This window comes from Anomaloglossus baeobatrachus, unplaced genomic scaffold (assembly GCF_048569485.1).
Source record: "Anomaloglossus baeobatrachus isolate aAnoBae1 unplaced genomic scaffold, aAnoBae1.hap1 Scaffold_3781, whole genome shotgun sequence".
Classification (NCBI taxonomy): domain Eukaryota; kingdom Metazoa; phylum Chordata; class Amphibia; order Anura; family Aromobatidae; genus Anomaloglossus; species Anomaloglossus baeobatrachus.
In genome coordinates, this window is record NW_027443125.1 from 1 (window position 1) to 24,851 (window position 24,851).

Sequence of the window (24,851 nt, forward strand, 5' to 3'; positions counted from 1 at the left end):
GTGATTTTCCAGCAGACTGGCCTACACAGAACGGTGCGGTGATCCTTCCAGTGATACTGTTCCCACAACCCGTGGATGAAGAAATGATGGAAACGGTTAACCGCGAGCCAGTGCCCAGGGATGTACCTGTACCCAGCTCCCCTACGCCTCCGCCTGCCCCACATGATAGCAGGGAGAAGGAACTGACTGTTCCCTCTGCCCCACTGCCTGTCACCACTGACACCGGACCCCGAAGGTCCACTCGCTCCAACCTAGGTAGACCCCCACTTAGGTACAGGGAAACTACTCTTTAAAAGGGGGGGGCTTTATGTGTTGAGTGTACCAGTTTGAAAGTTTTAAATGATAAGTAAAGATGATCAACCTCTATAAATCACTTGTAAGGCTACATCTGGAATATGGGAACCAGTTTTGGGCTCCACATTTTAAAAAGGACATTCAGAAGTTAGAGTCAGTTCAAAGGTGGGCAACTAGACTACTACAAGGAATGGAAGGCCTCCCATATGATGACAAGTTGAAAAAGTTATTAAGTGATTATTGGCTGCAATGGGGCTTTCTGGCTGGTGCCAGCCTCTCTTCTTAGCACACAGGAACCACAATCCCTACACCATGCTTCAATGGATTCTCTCATCCCAGCCCAGTAAAACTACATATTTTACACAGTCATAAGCAGCCCATGGGCATTCACCTGCATTCAAACCAATAACAGCTCATAGACCAGACAATCCATCTACCACTGGACCAAAGACAGGAAGTTAAATCCACTGCCTGCGGTAACCAACTTAATCCTATAGGCTACTCACACAACAAACCCAACAGAAAGGAAAAAAACATGGCTTCGATTATCCATCCAATGAAAACGCATAACCATTGTGAGCCATTGGACAATGCAATTGGACACATGGTGACATGGTGCACGGCCCAATGAATCAAGTCTTTACTTCATATTCACGGTTTAAGCCCTTGGGTTCTAATGTGCCCAGAGTACATATCCAGAAAGATTCTCTTTCTTTGAGCTAAACACAAGTCAACAATACATTGTAAGCAGATTCTATTACCAGTCCCACACCATTTTGTGACGCATAATCACACAGTGATCCAATTAAGATTCCAAGTCATCGAACATGTCCAAGCCATACGTAGAGGAGGCAATAGAATTAGGAAGCTCAAAGAAAGGGAATCTTTCTGGATATATACTCTGGGCACATTGGAACCCAAAGGCTTAAACCATGAATATGAAGTACAGACTTGATTCATTGGGCCATGCATGGACATAATGGACATAATTCTAATAGGCAGGACAGGTAATAAGGAGCACAAGGGATATGCTAAAATGTGTTGTGTGACAAGACAGACACAGGAAAGGAGATGATAACAGGTGTAGGGACCAACAAGGTGAGACAAGGGGTATCAGGATAGGGTCAAGTAGGTATGAATGTAGTAATGGGGCAGGCATAGAGAATTGTATGCGAATGTGAATTACAATAAGTCACTAAGGAAAGGAATATGTGAGTGTGTGCCTAATGTAAACTAATATTGTACTGGCAAAATTATAGATGGAAAGGGAGAAGGGGAGAGGGGAGAGAGGAGGCTGTAATTGACTACAAGGGTATGAGTTATGAGTGATCATAGGGATAGTGCTACATAAGTGGAAATACCTATGGAGGACCGGATGTGTAAGCGCATACCTTATACAAACCTATAGAGTGCTGATGGGTGAGAGTGTGATGTTAGATATAAGACATCCTATAGTGAATAGTGAGCCGTAATCAAGTGCAACAGGGATATTTCACGTGACTATGGGAACCTGGAAGGTAAAGAAAGGGGAGAAAAAACTGTTAGACAAGGTAATCAGACAAACATGACAAATAAAAAACAAGGAAGAATGGAACTCCATACATACTGGAGCCATATATAGTGTGAACACGAAAAAGAACCGGGCGTTAGAAAAAATGTGCACGGCCCAATGAATCAAGTCGGTTCTTCATATTCATGGTTTAAGCCCTTGGGTTCCAACGTGCCCAGAGTATATATCCAGAAAGATTCCCTTTCTTTGAGCTTCCTAATTCTATCGCCTCCTCTGCGTATGGCTGGGACATGTTCGATGACTTGGAATCTTAATTGGGCCACTGTGCGATTATGCGTCACAAAATGGTGTGGGACTGGTAATAGAATCTGCTTACAACGTATTGTTGACTTGTGCTTAGCACAAAGAAAGGGAATCTTTCTGGATATGTACTCTGGACACATTAGAACCCAAGGGCTTAAACCGTGAATATGAAGTACAGACTTGATTCATTGGGCCGTGCACCATGTCACCATGTGTGCAATTGCATTGTCCAATGGCTCACAATGGTTATGCGTTTTCATTGGATGGATAATCGAAGCCATGTTTTTTTCCTTTCTCTTGGGTTTGTTGTGTGAGTAGACTATAGGATTAAGTTAGTTACCGCAGGCAGTGGATTTAGCTTCCTGTCTTTGGTCCAGTGGTAGATTGATTGTTTGGTCTATGAGCTGTTATGGGTTTTAATCCAGGTGAATGCCCATGGGCTGCTTATAACTGTGTGAAATATGTAGTTTTACTGGGCTGGGATGAGAGAATCCATCGAAGCATGGTGTAGGGATTGTGGTTCCTGTGTGCTAAGAAGAAAGGCTGGCACCAGCCAGAAAGCCCCATTACAGCCAATAATCAACCGCTAGCCGCTGGAACTCGTTGCTCTAGATCATGTCAAACTCACACCAAGCAGGAATAGATACATTAGCCCACCATCCCACCCAAAGAGCAACTTCTGCTGCGCAGCTGGCTTTCTAGGCAGCAGCGCTATCGTGATGTCAGCGGGGGACATTGTGACAAGCCAGTGTTCCGTCACTTCATGTTGTGCACTGTTCAAACGGAAAATACATCAACAGGCAGACTACAGAAAAGCTTACTAACAAAGGTTAGAGAGGGGCTTTCTCAGAGGGCTTTTTACAGTTTGTCTATTCCCAATTAACCGTTTAAGTATGCTTAATGAAAGTACTAATTCTTTCATAGGCCGCCCATTCTTAGTATTTGACGTTCCTTATATTGCGGTATCAGGCTTCGCAGCAGGTTGCAAAACATTCATCACCCATGACTGTCCCCAATTGGGCTCAGAAGCTAAATGTCTATCATGACCTCTCTTTTTGAAAGTCCAAGAGCAAGCAAACTCTTCCTCCAGGAGAGGGAGCCAACAGATCACTAAAGACATCATCATTGCTCAAAGAAAACACCGAAAAACAATGGAAGCTTTAATTGGAGTGGAATCTGATAGACAGCACCTGATGCCAAGTCTGCATCTTCTAACACCTGCAGTCACTGCAGCAGCTGAATCCAATGTGTCCAAAAGGGATCTATTCTATTCAATTGCAAATGATCTAGATAAGACTGAGAATAAGATACTGCACGGGACATAGCAGAGTTGGTCAAGTTGAGTGGAGATGAGTTTGCTATTTGGCACAGCTTTTGCATCAATAAAGCAAGTAAAAGGTGTGAAAGATAAAAAAAAGGGTGAAAGTGTGAAAAGTGAATTGGCCAAATTGAGGTGCATATAAAGTTTTTGCTTTCTTTCAATTCACTAATGGGGCTCATTTGAATCAGGTGAATTGAGTTCTGCTTTTGGAAACTGGGTTAAGAAGGGGTGCACCGGTCCTGGAGGTACTGCAATACCAGGTCAATGCGTGGAGTGGACAGAGCAAGATTTTTTCCATCTCCTTGTTCTAAAAATCCATTTAATATATGGTCCCCAGAGAGGGGACGTATCAGATATTAAACTGATAAGAACAGATTTAATTTTTTTTTTTTTCTGTTTATCAGTAGGACTTCAAAATAACAAAGGTGATCGCCTCCCGTTGCCTGGGAACCGTCCAGGCACAAGAGGGCTATGTGTCACCAGAAGGCGCACACACTTCCTCAAGGCCGGCAGACGTGCAATCCCAGGCACCTTCCAGTACCGACCAAGGTAGCGTCCTCCGAAACTACACTTGATCTTAGCCAAAAGGCTGAGAAGCTATAACCCGAATTGGTTACGGCCTTGAGTGGCACCCTGGCCTATACCGGACACATCTTAGGGAGAGGGAGACAAACCCACGCCTACAGAAGACATTTTGTCACCCAAGCCAACCCTTGAAAAGGCTGTTTTGCAGAGCAAAAACAAGAAGAATGATGCTTTTTGCAGCCGCCGCCCACTGCAATTAATCTGAATAACTCCTCCTCCTCCAAGCACCTCCCCTCCCCCTTGCAGTCTTTCCAATTCATGATACAAAAAGACGGACGGACAGGACAGGACAGGACAGGCTGCCTGACTTTCCGTCACTGCCACCCTTTGCCATCCTTGCCCGTAGAAAGCCCTTTCATCATCCCCAAACCCTAATCTTTTCCCTTCCCTTCCCAGCTGCGTCTCACTCCCTTTCATTAGGAAGTGAGCGCAGCCTTTTCTCCGTTCTGCACATGCGCGACGTTAAACACAAATGCGCAGGCGTGCGTTCCATTAGCCTCACTGCATTCCACTCCCATACAGGAAGTGGGCGCAGCTATTACTACGGTCGCACATAAAAGAACCCACGGCCACCACTGCACACAGCTGACTCCACCACAGGACACCCACTTCTACACCAACGCAGGTAAGACAGGATCGGCACCTCTATGCTCCCGTTACAATCAGGCTCAGTCACCATGTGATAACGCTCTCAACTCTTTAGTTGCAGGCTCCCCTTGCTTCACCTCCACTGGCTGTGCTGCCATTTCCTCTCCCACCTGGAAGGTATACTTTATTCCACTATTTTCCTGTTTCTCTCTTCCCCCTTTTCCCATAACCTACTTTTATCTGCATTTGTGGGGTATCTATATGCTATTTACATCATAGTTTTATTCATTAATATGGAAGGGAAGAGTGCCCATGAGAGTGTTGAACTGCGGAGAGCAAGAGATTAAGCTGCTCCGATTTGCCACCATTGATAAGCTGTTCTCAGTAGATACACATGCTATCCAAACAGCAGCATCCACCATTGCTTCAGCCCACCCATTCAGTGACAGCTCACCAAGTCAGCCAGAGGAGTGGTGTAAGGAATTACACGTAGGCACTGACTCCACACCTTCACATCACAAGAAGGGGGTCTACAGGCTAGTGCAAGAATACGAGCAAGTCTTCAGCAAACATCCGCTAGACTTTTGAAGAATAAAAGGGGTCAAACACTACATCCCCACAAGTGCACACCCACCCATCAAAGAGAGATATAAGCCAAAACTACCTGCACATTACCAGTGTACCAAGGACATGTTGAGCAACATGAAGGAGGCTGGGGTTATCCGTGACAGTTGTAGCCTCTGGGCAGCTCCGTTGGTCCTGTTAAAGAAGAAGGACAGCACCACTCCCCTGTATTGAGGAATAGCTAGCTGCATTGAGAACTGCAAATTATTTTTCTACCCTTGATCTCACTAGTCGCTATTGGCAAGTGTCCGTTGCTGAGGCAGACCGGGAGAAGACCGCCTTTGCCACCCCGATGGGTCTCTGCGAGTTCAAAAGCATGCCCTTCGAGCTGTGCAATTTGCCAGGAACCTTCCAGAGGCTGATGGAATGCTGCTTGGGACACCGAAACTTTGAAACGGTACTGCTATACCTTTATGATGTTATTGTTTATTCTAAAGCAAACAAGATTTTAGGGTGTATAAAAAGGGAGATTAGATCCGGTGATCCCAACGTATTGTTAACCCTCTATAAATCACTTGTAAGGCCACATCTGGAATATGGGGTAAAGTCCTGAGCAGGTTGATAACCATTGGTTTGAGCATGGTAGGGTGTAGTGCGCATCTTCCTGCATCGGTAAAAGCTGCAGAAGTCCTTGAAGATTTCCGCTTCAAAGGCAGTGCCTTGATCTGTGAGGACTCTCTCTGAGTAGCCATGAGGTCTGCATAAGTGTGCTTGGAAGACCTTCGCTGCAGTATGGGCCATTAGATCTTTGACTTGTACCACAACCATAAATCTCGAGTAGTTGTCTACCATCGTAAGTGCATACGTGAGCTCGCCTCGATATTCTGCAACAAAACTCCCTTTTTCGATTTCAGTTTCAGCAAACACTCCTCTTCCTGTAGAAAATATTTATCATTACCTAAGACAGTCATTCTAATGCATGACAATATTAAGGCAATTTAGTTAAAACTTGTTTTAACTCACCTTTAAGGGGATTGATGTATTTCATGGTCAATCCAGGTTTGTCAGTGATGGCACTGACATAATGTATGGCGTCTTTTTCGGGCGTTATCCTTTGCCTTTTCATTGTGAAAATCCAGTTGCCTATATCAAAGCAAATTCTACTACTTGTAAAGTATGCAGAAAATGAAATGTAGAACATATAACATCAACTGCTTAGGAACGCATCATAGGTTAGTACTTAAAAGGATATTGTCATGTTCTAGTCATAATGCAAGCTGGACATTTTTCATGTTACCCTGTAATCGCCGGCCTGTTCTAATGCTCACAAGCCAAGATATAGGCTCAGCTGCTAAGGCTTCCCTCTGCCTTCTGAATGAAACTTGAATATGTCTGGCTCACTGTGTATATAGCAGGTGCTCAGAAAAAATAAGAGTCAATTCAATAGAAATAGCTCTGGCACACTTTAGTGATCAATAACGTAAGAAAAGAACTCTTGGAATGCTGAAAATTCTTTATTTGTGCAAAAGGATAATTCATCCAACGTTTCGACCTTGTTTTTAGGTCTTTATCAAGGATAAAGTTATCTAAGATCATAAAGGGTTACAAAACCATATAAACACGTAATTAGTACATAGTACAACATAACAGTACAATATATTGCTACTTGAGAGTACAATGGGTCAAATAACCATGATGCACATACAAAAAATTTTTCCAAAGCCATAGTGAAAACATTTGTACTGAGGAAAGAAAATTTCCACATGACCTATCTGGAGAAACATTCTGGATCAAACAACCAAAAATAGTCAAGCAGGTAAATACACACCTATATGGATAACAGGATGATATGTGTTCAATTGTATAGCGTCATTGCCATTAAGGTACAAATGGAAAACTTGCAATCCTATATAGTGAAGGAAATGAACACATATCATATCAAAGAACACAGGAACATGGGTGTGAGAAAAACCTCAATGTTTATACTTTGTTCTTTATAATGGTGTGAACATGTATATGTCTCAGTACCTTATGCACTTGAGAATTCTAGTGAGTAGATGATGAAAGCCTATTTCAGAACTGGAATCGGTAAATAATTGTAGGTGGAATCTAAATGAAAAGATGGTACAAGTGTTATCATGACACGTGGGCTATAACACAATGGACCGTGTGACAAAGAAGAAAGGAGAGAAAGAAGAGGAAGAAAATGCAACTACCTGTAACATTACGTGATAGTCACTGGTAAGTATCACTTGACAATTCAAGTGAAAAAGGATTCCTTTATTAAAGGGTTCTCAGTCGCCTCAGGATCATGAAATACTAGGGTAAATGATATGAGAATGGGTAAGAAGCACCACTAAAGGAAATATGAGATGCAGGACATATATCTATAAACCCCTGAACTACATGATAGAAATAAAAAGAAGAAAAAAGAAAAAAAAGAAGAAAGAAGAAGAACACATAGAATGCGGAAAGAGAATGGGTACAACTACCTGAGTTACTGCAGGGAGGCCCCTGGTTGGTATTGTGAGGGTTAGTGGAATTCCTTCACTGAAGGGTTCTCAGTTGCCTCAGGTTCGTGAAAAATGCTATAGACAAATAATGCCCGGAGAAAAGGGGTTCATATACAGCAAATAATGGTAATACAAGGTACATGTGTCACATGTAATAGTATATATATATATATTGTACTAAGATCTACACCAGAAATAGAAAGTAGTCCCTCTGCCTTCTGTCTAGGTGCCCTGAGTTATGTCCTGTAAACTGTCACAGCGACCCAGACACACATGTGTAGTAGGGGAATATCCCTGCTGAGATGCCAGTGCTAGAGCACACGTTTGCTGTGGAGTTGAACGCTATGTGAGCAGTTCTTACCTTCAATGAGCAGAAGTCTCTTTTTTCAGATTTCAATATCTCTGTGGGTATCTGGCAGAAATATGGAATACTCTTTACTGCTAAGACCCTGTACACCACTCCCACTAAAGGGGGCTTTACACGCTGCGACATCGCTAATGCGGAGTCGTTGGGGTCACGGAATTTGTGACGCACATCCGGCCGCATTAGCGATGTTGCTGCGTGTGACACCGATGAGCGATTTTGCATCGTTGCAAAAACGTGCAAAATCGCTCATCGGTGACATGGGTCTCCATTCTCGATTATCGTTACTGCAGCAGTAACGATGTAGTTCGTCGCTCCTGCGGCAGCACACATTGCTCCGTGTGACACCGCAGAAACGAGGAACCTCTCCTTACCTGCCTCAAAGCCGCTATGAGGAAGGAAGGAGGTGGGCGGGATGTTCCGGCCACTCATCTCCGCCCCTCCACTGCTATTGGGCGGTCGCTCAGTGACGTTGCTGTGACGCCGCACGAACCGCCCCCTTAGAAAGGAGGCGGTTCGCCGGTCACAGCGACGTCGCCGGGCAGGTAAGTATGTGTGACTGGTTCTGTTCGGTGTTGTGCAGCATGGGCAGCAATTTGCCCGTGTCGCGCAACAGATGGGGGCGGGTACCCACACTAGCGATATCAGGACCGATATCGCAGTGTGTAAAGTAGCCTTTAGTCACATGACCAAGACTGTATCTGTGTCCCTACAACACACTTGAGACAAATGTGTGTGTGAGCCTGCATTGTGGGGTATATATAATATATTATAGAGCTGGGAAGGATCATTCTAAGCAGTGAGCTGTTCCAGTATTTGTAGGAAAATACCCAGTAGAAGCCTCAAACACAGCACCAATACCTCCCATCAGTATCCCACCACAGTGCCATGTAACCCATGCCCTACACTCCCATCTACACCAATACTATACAGGCACAAACTAGTATATCTGACTAAAAACCCCCAAAATATGAAGAACGGCCTATAGTTGAGTGTGGATATAAAATCTATGTGAGCAGAGCTAGAATAGAAATCACTGATCGCATTGAAGTCATTCTGACCATAAATCACCATGATATCAAGGTGAGGAGTTGTGTGTTACTGCTGGGAGGAAAGGGTTAACAGTGGAATATTAAGGTGCATTTCTGTGTGCAGTGTTACTAGTCAATGTACAAATTGTCTCTCCAGTAAAGGAGACAAACTCTAGCACAGCGCCACCTATTGGAAGTAGCGATCCTAAAAGTCACAAGTGGATTTTCAACAATCCATTGCAATATGACTCAGGATATATAAGCCAGATCAGAATCCCAATTTGCAGACACGGTGTTTCGGGGTGCTTGCCCCTCGTCAGTGCAAAGTATGGGGGTGTCAATGTAGTCATTGTAACAATTCAGTATGAGCTGCTCTTGGTGCCGGGGGAGGGAGATGCTCTCCTGAGCAAGATAGATGGGGAATGAACATGATATCTATATAGTGTAAGGCAGGGGGTCTCAAACTCGGCTGGGTGTATGGGCCGCACAGAGGAAAAAAATAATGTGGGGGGCTGCATTCTTTGCAGGACAAAGTGACATTTTTATTGGTACCATATATATATTTTTTTTTCACACACCTTTGGATGACTGATTTTCAACATTTTTCACTTGTTTATTATAACAAATGTGCACATTCTTTGGTTAAATCTAAAAAAAAAAAATTGATGTTAAAAAAAAGTTATGCCTTATTTTGTTTTTTTTACAGTTTATCCCTTTCTTTTAACTAATAGTGTTACAATTATGACGCTAGCGTTTTGTGAAGGGAATGCTTTGCCTACTTCCGTGACTATGGCCTTCCAGAACTGCTGCATTTTGGCTGACCTCTCCGCCTCGGGAATAAGAGACATAAAGTTCTCCTTGTAGCGTGGGTCTAACAGTGTTACCAACCAGTAATGATTGTCGGCCAAGATGTTCTTAACGCGAGGGTCACGAGACAGGCAGCTTACCATAAAGTCATCCATGTGCGCCAGACTCTTAACAGCCATCACTTCAATATCCAGACCAACACGATGACTGAACATGCTGTCCTCCTCCTTCTCCTCCTCCTCCTCCTCATCTACCCTGTCCTCTGGCCAGCCACGCTGAACTGAGCATATGACTGGTATGCATGTCATATCCTCAATTTGGTCGGAGAGTTGCTCCATGTCTTCATCTTCCTCCTCGTCATAGTCCTCCACTGCACGTTGTGATGAGACGAGGCTGGGCTGTGTGTTATCACCCACACCCACTACTGTTTCTTGCTCCAACTCATCGTGTTCCGCCTGCAATGCATCATGTTTGGTTTTGAGCAGAGACCGTTTTAGAAGGCAGAGAAGCGGTATGGTGACGCTAATAATGGCGTCATCGCCGCTCACCATCTTGGTGGAGTCCTCAAAGTTTTGGAGGATGGTACATAGGTCGGACATCCATCTCCACTCCTCAGGTGTTATGTGTGGAGTTTGACCCATTTCCCGATGGCTTAGGTGATGCAGGTACTCAACAACTGCCCTCTTCTGCTCACATATCCTGATCAACATGTGCAGAGTTGAATTCCAATGCGTGGGGACATCACACACCAGTCTGTGAGCCGGAAGATGCAAATGACGCTGAAAGCCGGCAAGGCCGGCTGAAGCAGTAGGTGACTTTCGAAAATGTGCAGACAGGCGGCGAACTTTTACCAGCAGATCAGACAGCTCTGGGTATGAGTTTAGAAACCGCTGAACCACGAGGTTGAGCACATGGGCCACGCATGGAACATGTGTCAGCTGGCCTCGCCTCAAAGCCGCCACCAGGTTCCGGCCATTGTCACACACAACCTTTCCTGGCTTTAGGTTCAGAGGTGTGAGCCAGTGATCTGCATGCTGTTTTAGAGCTGTCCACACCTCTTCTGCATTGTGGGGTTTGTCACCTATGCAGATTAGCTGCAGCACAGCCTGTTGCCGCTTCGCCGAGGCAGTGCTGCAGTGCTTCCAGCTTGGGACTGGTGTGGAGGGTAAAGTGGATGAGGATGCGCAGGAGGAGGAGGAGGCTGAAGAGCATGACATTCCGGAGCTGTAGAGTGTGGGTGAAACCCTGACTGAGGTAGGGCCTGCAAACCTTGGTGTGGGAAGGACTTGTTCCGTTCCTCGCTCAAACTGGGTCCCAGCTGGGCTGGGCTGGGTCCCTACCCGGCTGGGTAGGGCGTTGTGGGGGGTTTGTCTATCTCCGTTTGAGGTGAGTTTGTTTAAGTTAGCCTTTTCTTTGGCGTTTTTTGGAGCCCTGCGGGTTGGGGAGTTGGTATCGCCCAGTAAGGCGTTCCCCGGGGACTTGGATTGGGGTGACATTATGTCAGTGGAAAACGGAGTTGAATTTTGGATTAGGAAATCGAAAACTGATCAGAGAGGTGTGGGTAGACTAGTCCGTTTGGGGATGGTTGTGGCATCTGATATGTGCCCGTTCAAGTGTCTCGGGAATTTTCAACAGATCCGTCCGAAGGTGGATGGCCCCTTATTACATATATCTTTTTATCGAGATACCAATTTGTGAGTGTTTTTAGGGCATGTTTGAAGTCGTTGGGGTTAGATCCGAAGTCTTTCGGATTGGGGCAGCGACGGAGGCCTCTATATGCGGCCTACCGGAGGAGACAGTTAAGCAGATTGGTAGGTGGAAGTCGCAGCGCTTTAAGTCGTATGTACGTCCCCAGGTGGTTGTTGGCAATTGAGGGGAAAAGGGGGGGGTATTAGGGTATTAGGGTAGCAATGGGGGGGGTGAGAGTGTGTGTTTTTTGTCAATTTGGTTTGGTGAGGCAATAAAATGGTGTCGTCTGTACATTTTGTATTGCAGAAGCACCCCCCCTTCCTTCCCTGGTCTGGATCCTTGGCCACTCTTATGTGTATTGGGGAGCCCGACGAGCGGACGCGAGATGGAACTGGAGACAGCTAGGTTTTGAGAAGGACCTGGCTCTCGTGCGATGGCTCGGTGTTCGGGGGTTAGGGTGCAGGAGGTGCATAGATACGCCCGGTTGGACAGACCTCCTGACATCTTAGTGTTGCATGCCGGGGGGAATGATTTGGGTGGGCGTCCTTTTCGAATCTTGATAAAGGACATCAAACATGATTTGTTACGGTTATGGGCGTCGTTTCCAGGTCTAACGATAGTCTGGTCAGAGATAGTAGCGAGAAAGAGTTGGCAGAAAGCGCGGTCAGTTGACAGGTTGAACAAGGCGCGGGCGAAGGTTAATAGGGCGATCTCGAAGTTTGTTAGTCGGAACGGGGGTATAGCAATACGGCATGTTGAGTTGGAAAGGACGGAAGAGGAATTTTGGTTGGCTGACGGGGTACACCTTAATGCGGTGGGAACTGACTTATGGGCTCTTGGCTTGCAGGGAGGTATTGAGAGGGCCCTTTGCTTGCGGGGGGTCTCAGGCACTTGAAGGGTTTCAAGGTGCCTTCGTTGTGGTGTTGTTTATTGGTGGGTCCTTGAAGTTGGTTTAAAATTGGTTCGGGGATTCATCCGGGTATGGATCCCCTCATTGGCAGAATTGATGGTCCCCTGGTGATTTTGGGGGGGAACCCCGACGGGGTATGTCGGGGCCCCTGGGGGTGTGGTTGGGGTTGACGGAGGATTAACCCTTATAATTTGGTGCTCCTGAGCCAGTGTGGGTAACGGCTGGGAGCAAGTTGAGGTTTTTTATTGCTCGGTTATGGGAATCACCAGGGTTTTGGTAGCTTCAAGGACCTTACCACATTGCAAATTTAATTGGTTATGTATTCTTGTTAATAAAATGGCTGCTATGGCCAAAATTATCCAAAGATAAATTTGTGTCTGTGTAATTACTTTTAAATAAGAAATGGGAATGGAGGTGTGGGGTATGAAAGGAAGACCGGAGTCAACAATTCCAGGGTCAAGCATGTTTATTTGCGTAAGCTTCGTTCCAGGGTAGAAAGGGTAAGAGTGCCTTTCAGAATTCGAAGTGGTCAGACTGTACGGACCACCAAGAACTGCAGGAGAGCTTGAACATCTTCCCATGGATTTGCGACATCCTCCCTCATCAGTTACGTAGGTAAGCAGGTTCTCAGCATTGCAGCCCATTTGTTGTCTTAAGTTAGTTAAGCGGGGTTAACTAACCTGTCAGTTCAGCCTCAGGTCTAAAGCAGAGGCCTGGACTCCACTCCTTACTCCTCACTCCACAACTCTCCTTAAAAACAACTGACTCCTTTTTCCTGCCCCGGGGTCTCCAGACCCCTAGGTGGGCGTTTCCTTCCGTCTGGTCCTGCCCACTGGTGTGCCTGTCTTTCCCTAGGGGAGGTGACTAGGGTTTTCTGGTTGGCTTTGTGTGACTTAGGTGAGGGAAGTTGTTATGCGGGGGCCTATGTGTGACTATCTGCAGTGTCAGGGCGTCACATATGTATGTGTGTATGTCTGCTAAAGGAATCCGCACCGTCATATTTACAAACACAAAATTTTGCAGACACCTCATGTGACTCAGGGAACGTTGTAGACTATGTTTTAACAGGAATATTTAACCTTTACAGTTACTCTCCAAAAAACCTGCCTCCATTAAACTGAATGGAGGTGGGAGCTGCAAGTTATTAATAGCAGCTGTGATTGGTTGCTATAGGAACAAAGGACATTCATAGTATAAGAAGCTTATGTGTGAGATAATATGATGTCAGTGGGGAGACAGATAGAGAGAGACAGACACAGACTGAGAGACAAACAGACAGAGACAGATAGGCATAGACAGACAGGGAAAGAGACAGAGACAAACAGACAGAGGCAGACAGGGAAAGAGACAGACAGAGATAGACAGGGAAAAAAGGCAGACAGACAGAGACAGAGAAAGAGACAGAGGCAGATAGGGAAACAGACAAAGACAAACATACAGAGACAGGCAGGAGAAAAGGCAGACCGACAGGGAAACAGACAGACAGGGGAAGAGACAGACAGAGAGAGACAGACAGATAGAGACAGACAAAGAAATACAGAGATAGACAGGGAAAGAGACAAACGGGGAATGAGTCAGACAGAGAGAGACAAAGAGAGACAGGCAGAGAGAGACAGGGAAAGAGACAGACAGGGGAAGAGACAGACAGAGACAGACAAAGAAATACAGAGACAGACAGGGGAAGAGACAGACAGGGGAAGAGACAGACAGGGGAAGAGACAGACAGACAGGGAAAGAGACAGACCTGGAAAAGAGACAGACCTGGAAAAGAGACAGACAGACATAGAAACAGACAGCCACAAAGAGAGAAAGACAGACAGACACAGAGAGACAGACAGAGATAGAGAGACAGAGAGACATGGATAGAGATAGAGACACACAGAGACAGACAGATGACAGAGACTGGGAGAGAGACAGACAGAAGCATAAATCCCTAACTAAAACTTAACATTTAATGATAGTTTTAAAAGGTAAAAAAACACAAATCATGTAAATAGCATGACTCTCTTCTGTGCATAGAGTCAAAATTTTGTGTTTGTAAATATGACGGTGCGGATTCCTTTAGCAGACATACACACATACATATGTGACGCCCTGACACTGCAGGTAGTCACACATAGGCCCCCGCATAACAACTTCCCTCACCTAAGTCACACAAAGCCAACCAGAAAACCCTAGTCACCTCCCCCAGGGAAAGACAGGCACACCAGTGGGCAGGACCAGACGGAAGGAAACGCCCACCTAAGGGTCTGGAGACCCCGGGGCAGGAAAAAGGAGTCAGTTGTTTTTAAGGAGAGTTGTGGAGTGAGGAGTAAGGAGTGGAGTCCAGGCCTCTGCTTTAGACCTGAGGCTGAACTGACAGGTTAGTTAACCCCGCTTAACTAACTTAAGACAACAAATGGGCTGCAATGCTGAGAACCTGCTTACCTACGTAACTGATGAGGGAGGATGTCGCACATCCATGGGAAGATGTTCAAGCTCTCCTGCAGTTCTTGGTGGTCCGTACAGTCCGACCACTTCGAATTCTGAAAGGCACTCTTACCCTTTCTACCCTGGAACGAAGCTTACGCAAATAAACATGCTTGACCCTGGAATTGTTGACTCCGGTCTTCCTTTCATACCCCACACCTCCATTCCCATTTCTTATTTAAAAGTAATTACACAGACACAAATTTATCTTTGGATAATTTTGGCCATAGCAGCCATTTTATTAACAAGAATACATAACCAATAAAATTTGCAATGTGGTAAGGTCCTTGAAGCTACCAAAACCCTGGTGATTCCCATAACCGAGCAATAAAAAACCTCAACTTGCTCCCAGCCGTTACCCACACTGACTCAGTAGCACCAAATGGTTAGGGTTAATCCTCCGTCAACCCCAACCACACCCCCAGGGGCCCCGACATACCCCGTCGGGGTTCCCCCCCAAAATCACTAGGGGACCATCAATTCTGCCAATGAGGGGATCCATACCCGGATGAATCCCCGAACCAATTTTAAACCAACTTCAAGGACCCACCAATAAACAACACCACAACGAAGGCACCTTGAAACCCTTCAAGTGCCTGAGACCCCCCGCAAGCAAAGGGCCCTCTCAATACCTCCCTGCAAGCCAAGAGCCCATAAGTCAGTTCCCACCGCATTAAGGTGTACCCCGTCAGCCAACCAAAATTCCTCTTCCGTCCTTTCCAACTCAACATGCCGTATTGCTATACCCCCGTTCCGACTAACAAACTTCGAGATCGCCCTATTAACCTTCGCCCGCGCCTTGTTCAACCTGTCAACTGACCGCGCTTTCTGCCAACTCTTTCTCGCTACTATCTCCGACCAGACTATCGTTAGACCTGGAAACGACACCCATAACCGTAACAAATCATGTTTGATGTCCGTTATCAAGATTCGAAAAGGACGCCCACCCAAATCATTCCCCCCGGCATGCAACACTAAGATGTCAGGAGGTCTGTCCAACCGGGCGTATCTATGCACCTCCTGCAACACCCTGTTCCACCCTAACCCCCGAACACCGAGCCATCGCACGAGAGCCAGGTCCTTCTCAAAACCTAGCTGTCTCCCGTTCCATCTCGCGTCCGCTCGTCGGGCTCCCCAATACACATAAGAGTGGCCAAGGATCCAGACCAGGGAAGGAAGGGGGGGTGCTTCTGCAATACAAAATGTACAGACGACACCATTTTATTGCCTCACCAAACCAAATTGACAAAAAACACACACTCTCACCCCCCCCATTGCTACCCTAATACCCCCCCCTTTTCCTCTCAATTGCCAACAACCACCTGGGGACGTACATACGACTTAAAGCGCTGCGACTTCCACCTACCAATCTGCTTAACTGTCTCCTCCGGTAGGCCGCATATAGAGGCCTCCTTCGCTGCCCCAATCCGAAAGACTTCGGATCTAACCCCAACGACTTCAAACATGCCCTAAAAACACTCACAAATTGGTATCTCGATAAAAAGGACCCATCCTCGTGACATAATAAGGGGCCATCCACCTTCGGACGGATCTGTTGAAAATTCCTGAGACACTTGAACGGGCACATATCAGCAATGCGTGGGGACATCACACACCAGTCTGTGAGCCGGAAGATGCAAATGACGCTGAAAGCCGGCAAGGCCGGCTGAAGCAGTAGGTGACTTTCGAAAATGTGCAGACAGGCGGCGAACTTTTACCAGCAGATCAGACAGCTCTGGGTATGAGTTTAGAAACCGCTGAACCACGAGGTTGAGCACATGGGCCACGCATGGAACATGTGTCAGCTGGCCTCGCCTCAAAGCCGCCACCAGGTTCCGGCCATTGTCACACACAACCTTTCCTGGCTTTAGGTTCAGAGGTGTGAGCCAGTGATCTGCATGCTGTTTTAGAGCTGTCCACACCTCTTCTGCATTGTGGGGTTTGTCACCTATGCAGATTAGCTGCAGCACAGCCTGTTGCCGCTTCGCCGAGGCAGTGCTGCAGTGCTTCCAGCTTGGGACTGGTGTGGAGGGTAAAGTACTGATGGGGTGGGTGTCTGTGTGGCCCAATTTTTGGAAAAAAGGGAGACTCCGCTTGGAGTAACCCTTGCTTGCTGTGTTTTTAAAAGAAGCCAAGATGAACAGAGCTGGGATCAGGAAAGACTTTGCTACCTACCCCGGTGTCATCCTGGGGACGGTTAATTATGGCGTATTTTTGAATTTGCTTGATGCAAATCAAAACATCCTGTTTGCAACTAGGGCCCAAGTGCTGCCACTGATGGGGTGGGTGTCTGTGTGGCCCAATTTTTGGAAAAAAGGGAGACTCCGCTTGGAGTAACCCTTGCTTGCTGTGTTTTTAAAATAAGCCAAGATGAACAGAGCTGGGATCAGGAAAGACTTTGCTACCTACCCCGGTGTCATCCTGGGGACGGTTAAGAATAGCGTATTTTTGAATGTGCTTGATGCAAATGTAGCTGTGAAGTGTACAACTGGGGCACAACTGCTGCCACTGAAGGGGTGGGTGTGTGTGGGGCCCAATTTTTGGAAAAAAGGGAGACTCCTCTTGGAGTCACCTTGCGGTGTTTTACATGATTTTAGAATGGCGTGCCATGCCTATATCTGTGTGTCCTCCTCTTTTTCCTTGTCCAGCTGTTTTGTTTTCGCATGAGTATATGTCCTTGTCACTTTCCCATGTGTTTGTGTTGTGTTGTGAGTTGTTTGTCACCTTTTGGACACCTTTGAGGGTGTTTTCTAGGTGTTTTACTGTGTTTGTGATTGCCTGCCATTGTTTCCTATTGGCTCGAGTTCGGTTCGTCGAACGTTCGACGAGCCGAACTCGAACGGGAGCTCCGTTCGGCGAACCGACCTCGAGCCGAACCTGGACCGGTTCGCTCATCTCTACTCCTGGACATACCTACCCCGGTGTCATCCTGGGGACGGTTAAGAATAGCGTATTTTTGAATGTGCTTGATGCAAATGTAGCTGTGAAGTGTACAACTGGGGCACAACTGCTGCCACTGAAGGGGTGGGTGTGTGTGGGGCCCAATTTTTGGAAAAAAGGGAGACTCCGCTTGGAGTAACCCTTGCTTGCTGTGTTTTTAAAAGAAGCCAAGATGAACAGAGCTGGGATCAGGAAAGACTTTGCTACCTACCCCGGTGTCATCCTGGGGACGGTTAATTATGGCGTATTTTTGAATGTGCTTGATGCAAATCAAAACATCCTGTTTGCAACTAGGGCCCAAGTGCTGCCACTGATGGGGTGGGTGTCTGTGTGGCCCAATTTTTGGAAAAAAGGGAGACTCCGCTTGGAGTAACCCTTGCTTGCTGTGTTTTTAAAAGAAGCCAAGATGAACAGAGCTGGGATCAGGAAAGACTTTGCTACCTACCCCGGTGTCATCCTGGGGACGGTTAAGAATAGCGTATTTTTGAATGTGCTTGATGCAAATGTAGCTGTGAAGTGTACAACTGGGGCACAACTGCTGCCACTGAAGGGGTGGGTGTGTGTGGGGCCCAATTTTTGGAAAAAAGGGAGACTCCGCTTGGAGTAACCCTTGCTTGCTGTGTTTTTAAAAGAAGCCAAGATGAACAGAGCTGGGATCAGGAAAGACTTTGCTACCTACCCCGGTGTCATCCTGGGGACGGTTAATTATGGCGTATTTTTGAATGTGCTTGATGCAAATCAAAACATCCTGTTTGCAACTAGGGCCCAAGTGCTGCCACTGATGGGGTGGGTGTCTGTGTGGCCCAATTTTTGGAAAAAAGGGAGACTCCGCTTGGAGTAACCCTTGCTTGCTGTGTTTTTAAAAGAAGCCAAGATGAACAGAGCTGGGATCAGGAAAGACTTTGCTACCTACCCCGGTGTCATCCTGGGGACGGTTAATTATGGTGTATTTTTGAATGTGCTTGATGCAAATCAAAACATCCTGTTTGCAACTAGGGCCCAAGTGCTGCCACTGATGGGGTGGGTGTCTGTGTGGCCCAATTTTTGGAAAAAAGGGAGACTCCGCTTGGAGTAACCCTTGCTTGCTGTGTTTTTAAAAGAAGCCAAGATGAACAGAGCTGGGATCAGGAAAGACTTTGCTACCTACCCCGGTGTCATCCTGGGGACGGTTAAGAATAGCGTATTTTTGAATGTGCTTGATGCAAATGTAGCTGTGAAGTGTACAACTGGGGCACAACTGCTGCCACTGAAGGGGTGGGTGTGTGTGGGGCCCAATTTTTGGAAAAAAGGGAGACTCCGCTTGGAGTAACCCTTGCTTGCTGTGTTTTTAAAAGAAGCCAAGATGAACAGAGCTGGGATCAGGAAAGACTTTGCTACCTACCCCGGTGTCATCCTGGGGACGGTTAATTATGGCGTATTTTTGAATGTGCTTGATGCAAATCAAAACATCCTGTTTGCAACTAGGGCCCAAGTGCTGCCACTGATGGGGTGGGTGTCTGTGTGGCCCAATTTTTGGAAAAAAGGGAGACTCCGCTTGGAGTAACCCTTGCTTGCTGTGTTTTTAAAAGAAGCCAAGATGAACAGAGCTGGGATCAGGAAAGACTTTGCTACCTACCCCGGTGTCATCCTGGGGACGGTTAATTATGGCGTATTTTTGAATGTGCTTGATGCAAATCAAAACATCCTGTTTGCAACTAGGGCCCAAGTGCTGCCACTGATGGGGTGGGTGTCTGTGTGGCCCAATTTTTGGAAAAAAGGGAGACTCCGCTTGGAGTAACCCTTGCTTGCTGTGTTTTTAAAGAAGCCAAGATGAACAGAGCTGGGATCAGGAAAGACTTTGCTACCTACCCCGGTGTCATCCTGGGGACGGTTAATTATGGCGAATTTTGGAATGTGCTTGATGCAAATCAAAACATCCTGTTTGCAACTAGGGCCCAAGTGCTGCCACTGATGGGGTGGGTGTCTGTGTGGCCCAATTTTTGGAAAAAAGGGAGACTCCGCTTGGAGTAACCCTTGCTTGCTGTGTTTTTAAAAGAAGCCAAGATGAACAAGTCATGGGTCAGCAAAGACTTTATCTACCTACCCCGGTGTCATCCTGGGGACGGATAAGAATGGCGTATTTTTGAATGTGCTTGATGCAAATCAAAACATCCTGTTTGCAACTAGGGCCCAAGTGCTGCCACTGATGGGGTGGGTGTCTGTGTGGCCCAATTTTTGGAAAAAAGGGAGACTCCGCTTGGAGTAACCCTTGCTTGCTGTGTTTTTAAAAGAAGCCAAGATGAACAGAGCTGGGATCAGGAAAGACTTTGCTACCTACCCCGGTGTCATCCTGGGGACGGTTAATTATGGCGTATTTTTGAATGTGCTTGATGCAAATCAAAACATCCTGTTTGCAACTAGGGCCCAAGTGCTGCCACTGATGGGGTGGGTGTCTGTGTGGCCCAATTTTTGGAAAAAAGGGAGACTCCGCTTGGAGTAACCCTTGCTTGCTGTGTTTTTAAAAGAAGCCAAGATGAACAGAGCTGGGATCAGGAAAGACTTTGCTACCTACCCCGGTGTCATCCTGGGGACGGTTAATTATGGCGTATTTTTGAATGTGCTTGATGCAAATCAAAACATCCTGTTTGCAACTAGGGCCCAAGTGCTGCCACTGATGGGGTGGGTGTCTGTGTGGCCCAATTTTTGGAAAAAAGGGAGACTCCGCTTGGAGTAACCCTTGCTTGCTGTGTTTTTAAAAGAAGCCAAGATGAACAAGTCATGGTCAGCAAAAACTTTATCTACCTACCCCGGTGTCATCCTGGGGACGGATAAGAATGGCGTATTTTTGAATGTGCTTGAAGCCAAGATGAACAGAGCTGGGATCAGGAAAGACTTTGCTACCTACCCCGGTGTCATCCTGGGGACGGTTAAGAATAGCGTATTTTTGAATGTGCTTGATGCAAATGTAGCTGTGAAGTGTACAACTGGGGCACAACTGCTGCCACTGAATGGGTGGGTGTGTGTGGGGCCCAATTTTTGGAAAAAAGGGAGACTCCGCTTGGAGTCACCTTGCGGTGTTTTACATGATTTTAGAATGGCGTGCCATGCCTATATCTGTGTGTCCTCCTCTTTTTCCTTGTCCAGCTGTTTTGTTTTCGCATGAGTATATGTCCTTGTCACTTTCCCATGTGTTTGTGTTGTGTTGTGAGTTGTTTGTCACCTTTTGGACACCTTTGAGGGTGTTTTCTAGGTGTTTTACTGTGTTTGTGATTGCCTGCCATTGTTTCCTATTGGCTCGAGTTCGGTTCGTCGAACGTTCGACGAGCCGAACTCGAACGGGAGCTCCGTTCGGCGAACCGACCTCGAGCCGAACCGGGACCGGTTCGCTCATCTCTACTCCTGGACATAGCATTCGAATTACCAGGTCCCTGAAGGCTGAAATGCGTAGTGGCCGGAAATCATGAACAATTACAATGGGCGTATGTGCTGTAGATCCTGCGTCAGTTGTAGCTTGGAACTTTGTCTTTTCACGGATTTGCCCGTCTCTCATGGTGTTGGGCTATTTTCGGATCAAAATGGTGTGTCCCTCCTTGGCCCGTATCATGGGTTATTTCAGGGGCAAATTTAACTCTCTTAGCACTTTTCTCCTTAATTGTGGCCGTTGAATTGTTGGGTCAAGGTCTATCCAACCAGCATATTTGTTGTTTTTCAGACAATTTAGGGCTCGTGCATAGTAATAATAACACAGGTTTCCAAGGGTAAAAATTTTTGAAAGATGTGATTTTTTTCATACTTTTGATCATTGGACTCAGTAAAAATATTGAAAAAATATCATCACGTACAGTTTTTTCACAAACACTGATTCTATAGGTGTTAGGGCCAGGTGGACGGGCAGACCCAGGAGGTGGATCCACTGGGCCGAACACCTTAATGAAGGCAAGGGGTCCGGTAGCCGGAGCACTACGGGTAGCAGGACAGTCCGTGCAAAAGAGTGGAATGGAGAAGTCCCTGGGACCACGGAGTCACTGATGGTAGTCCGGGTGACGGAGCTCAGGTTCGGAGGCCGAGATGTCAGGCAGAGTCCGGAACCGATGGAGCGAGAGGACGGGTCACCACAGGGATCAGAGATGGTACGGACTGACGGGATGGCAGATAGTCAGCGTTCGGGGTTCGGGAATCGGCAGGACCGGATGGCGAGGCAGGAGCGGCTCTAGAAGAGAGATAGGTAAGTATATCACAGAGACACAAGGAGACCTGACTCCTAGCTTAGGAAACACGAAGAACAGGCCCCGCCCACTTGGACATTAAACCCCTTTATACCCTGTACCTGTGTGTTCAATTTCCTGTCAGTGGACGCTGGCCCTTTAAGAGAGGGTCAATGACCGCGCGCGCGCCCTAATGCGCATGCGCGAGGCCCGGGTGCCAGAAGCCAGGGCAGGGAGCGGTGTATAGGAAGCAGGGGAGCCGGCCTGGAGCAGGGCTGCCGACGGGCGCCGGGAGTGGGGACCGGGCCGCCTGGGGACCGCAGGTGGTGGAGGCTGGAGACCGTGGAGCGGGGGATGTCTGCCAGAGGAGCCGGGGAGCGAAGCAGGGAAGCCGGGGAGCGTGGCAGGTGAGCCGGGGGGCAGAGCAGGGGACCCGGAGAGCGTGACAATAGGTTTCCAAAAGGTTAGAATTCTGAAAAGATTCCCTCCATACTTTTCTGAAGATGGTGCTCTAGTGTATTCAAGCGATGTTCCTGTGCTGATGGAAAATGTAACATTAAGTACAATGTGAGCGAGTGGAGACACGTCATTGTTTCATCCAAAAAGTCTGAAAGCTGTGCTACTGCTCAATGGCAGTAAGTATTCTTCAGTGTGTGTAGGGCATGTGTCGCGGGCAGAGGGGCCACGCACGCTACGCTCGGGTTCGGGGACTTCTGCTGCTGCTGCTGCTCGGTGGCTCGAGCGGAGGGCCAGATCCGGGGACTCGAGCAGCGCTCCTCGCCCACGAGTGAAAAGGGGGTGGTTTGTTTGGGGAGATAGTTAGTGACGTCACCCACAGGTCGTGGTGATAATGGGCACCACCACTGCTGGTGACGGGGATCCCGGGAGCGATGGCAGGGAGCAGCTAGGATGTTGGTTCCCCCTCCGTGGGTAGGGGTTGGTGATCCCGGGGCCCGGTGGCGGTACGGGGAGGCTGGATGGCTGGGGTGTACGTACCGAGGGAGCCCGTTTGCCCGCAGGCGCTGGCCCTTGGATCTCTAGCCTATGGCGGTGGCTTTTTATCCTCACGGTGTGGACGGTTGCCTTCTGTCGGGTCTTGGGTGTTAGGGAACCCCTGGGATTCCGGTCACTATCGGATTTGACCATTGTCGGCGGCTCCTAGCCTGGTCAGGGTCCAATGGCCCTGCCTTTGTGCTTGGTACAGATCCGCTCACCGGTTCAGTTCCCTTCGGGTCACCGCCCGTCCCCGGTCCTACGGTTCAGCTGACTTGTACCACCTCCTGCAGACGGCCACCACCGTCTGCCGACCTTGCTGACAGTGCCTGGGCTCCTACCCAGACACTAACAGTTTCTGTCCTCTCACTTTCCACTACAAAACTAAACTAACTGCTTTTTCCCGCCTCCAGGCCTGTGAACTCCTCGGTGGGTGGGGCCAACCGCCTGGCTCCGCCCCACCTGGTGTGGACATCAGACCCTGGAGGAGGCAACAAGGATTTTGTGTGACTGATGTAGACTATCCAGGGGAGGGGGTGTGTGTGATTTTGTGTTTGTGACTACCTGGCTAGTCCAGGGCGTCACACATGCTATGCACTCGGAAGAAAGCTGTGAGAATTTAGACTTTATTCTCAAGAAACTTAACTACAAGGAGCATGGATGGTCAATATGTGGTGGTCTAAAAATGTTCTCATTGCTTCTTGGGCAGCAAGGAGGATATATTAAATACCCATGCTGTTCTGCCTCATGGCAGCCTGCTAATAGTCATTCATTAAAATTTCTGTTACAACCCCTAGAGGTCATTGTTATTCTTTTGAATTGCTGAGTTTCCCTTTAAGCTAAATGTATTCTGGGTAAGGAATGCCTCCCTGAGCTGAGAAGAAGCCTGCAGCCATTTTCTCTTTGGATTTGTCAGGAAAGGACATGCCGACTTACCTCTCTGTACATTCACCCCTGCCTAGTGTAATCCGGTGAGCAAAGCAAATTACATGTGTTAGTGATAGAATCCTAGATGGAAGAGTGTAGTAAATGCATTGTACATTGTACTTCTACACCTTTAGTGTCATCCCTGTCTTGTTTGTCTAGATAAGATTTCTATGTATTGCAGATGCAGTGACCTTTCACCTACATTCTCGTAAGAACTGCATCTCATGTACTGTTATGCTATGTTAACTCTGTATTAACACTGTACTGACTGTAATCATTTTCTTGTTATAGTTTTTACCCGTATAAAACAGTATCTTGGATATACCGTATTCTGTCTTCAACTGCATCTTGGATATTCCTATATTCACTGTATATTCCATGTATACTGCAATCAAGTTCACGTTACCAGCTAATAAATCAAGGCTATTGAACTCCACAGTCTGTTTATTTGAAATGTGAACTAGGGTTTAGCTGTATGCTAGAGATTCACAGCATTACGTAAAAGAAGGCAGAACACATGCTTTTTGTGTGAATTGGAAAGCCAGGTTAGGACTCTTCACTGGAGCAAAAAAAATTGGCCAACAAGAACATCTTTGTAACCGGGACTCAAGAACATTGTTGCATAAAGCTTAGTTGATCCCACCTAAAGTTCTCTTGCCACCACTCCACTGTAAGCTTGGACTGATGAAGCTGTTTGTGAAAGCGCTACTGAAAGAAGGAGAGATGTTTAAGTACCTGTGTACCAAGTTTCAGGGACTGTCAGAATCAAGTCTGAAGGAAGGTGTGATGCCCTGGCAAAACCAGGTAGTTACAGATAGGCCCCCGCACAACACCTTTCCTCACTTAGGAAACACACAGC

The 24,851-nt window shown here is 47.1% G+C and overlaps 1 pseudogene; it reads right to left on the reverse strand.

Moving 5' to 3' along the window:
* Positions 1 to 3,651: 3,651 nt before the first annotated feature.
* On the reverse strand, positions 3,652 to 3,858 carry LOC142274699 (U2 spliceosomal RNA; annotated as a pseudogene).
* Between the last annotated feature and the right edge of the window lie 20,993 nt (positions 3,859 to 24,851).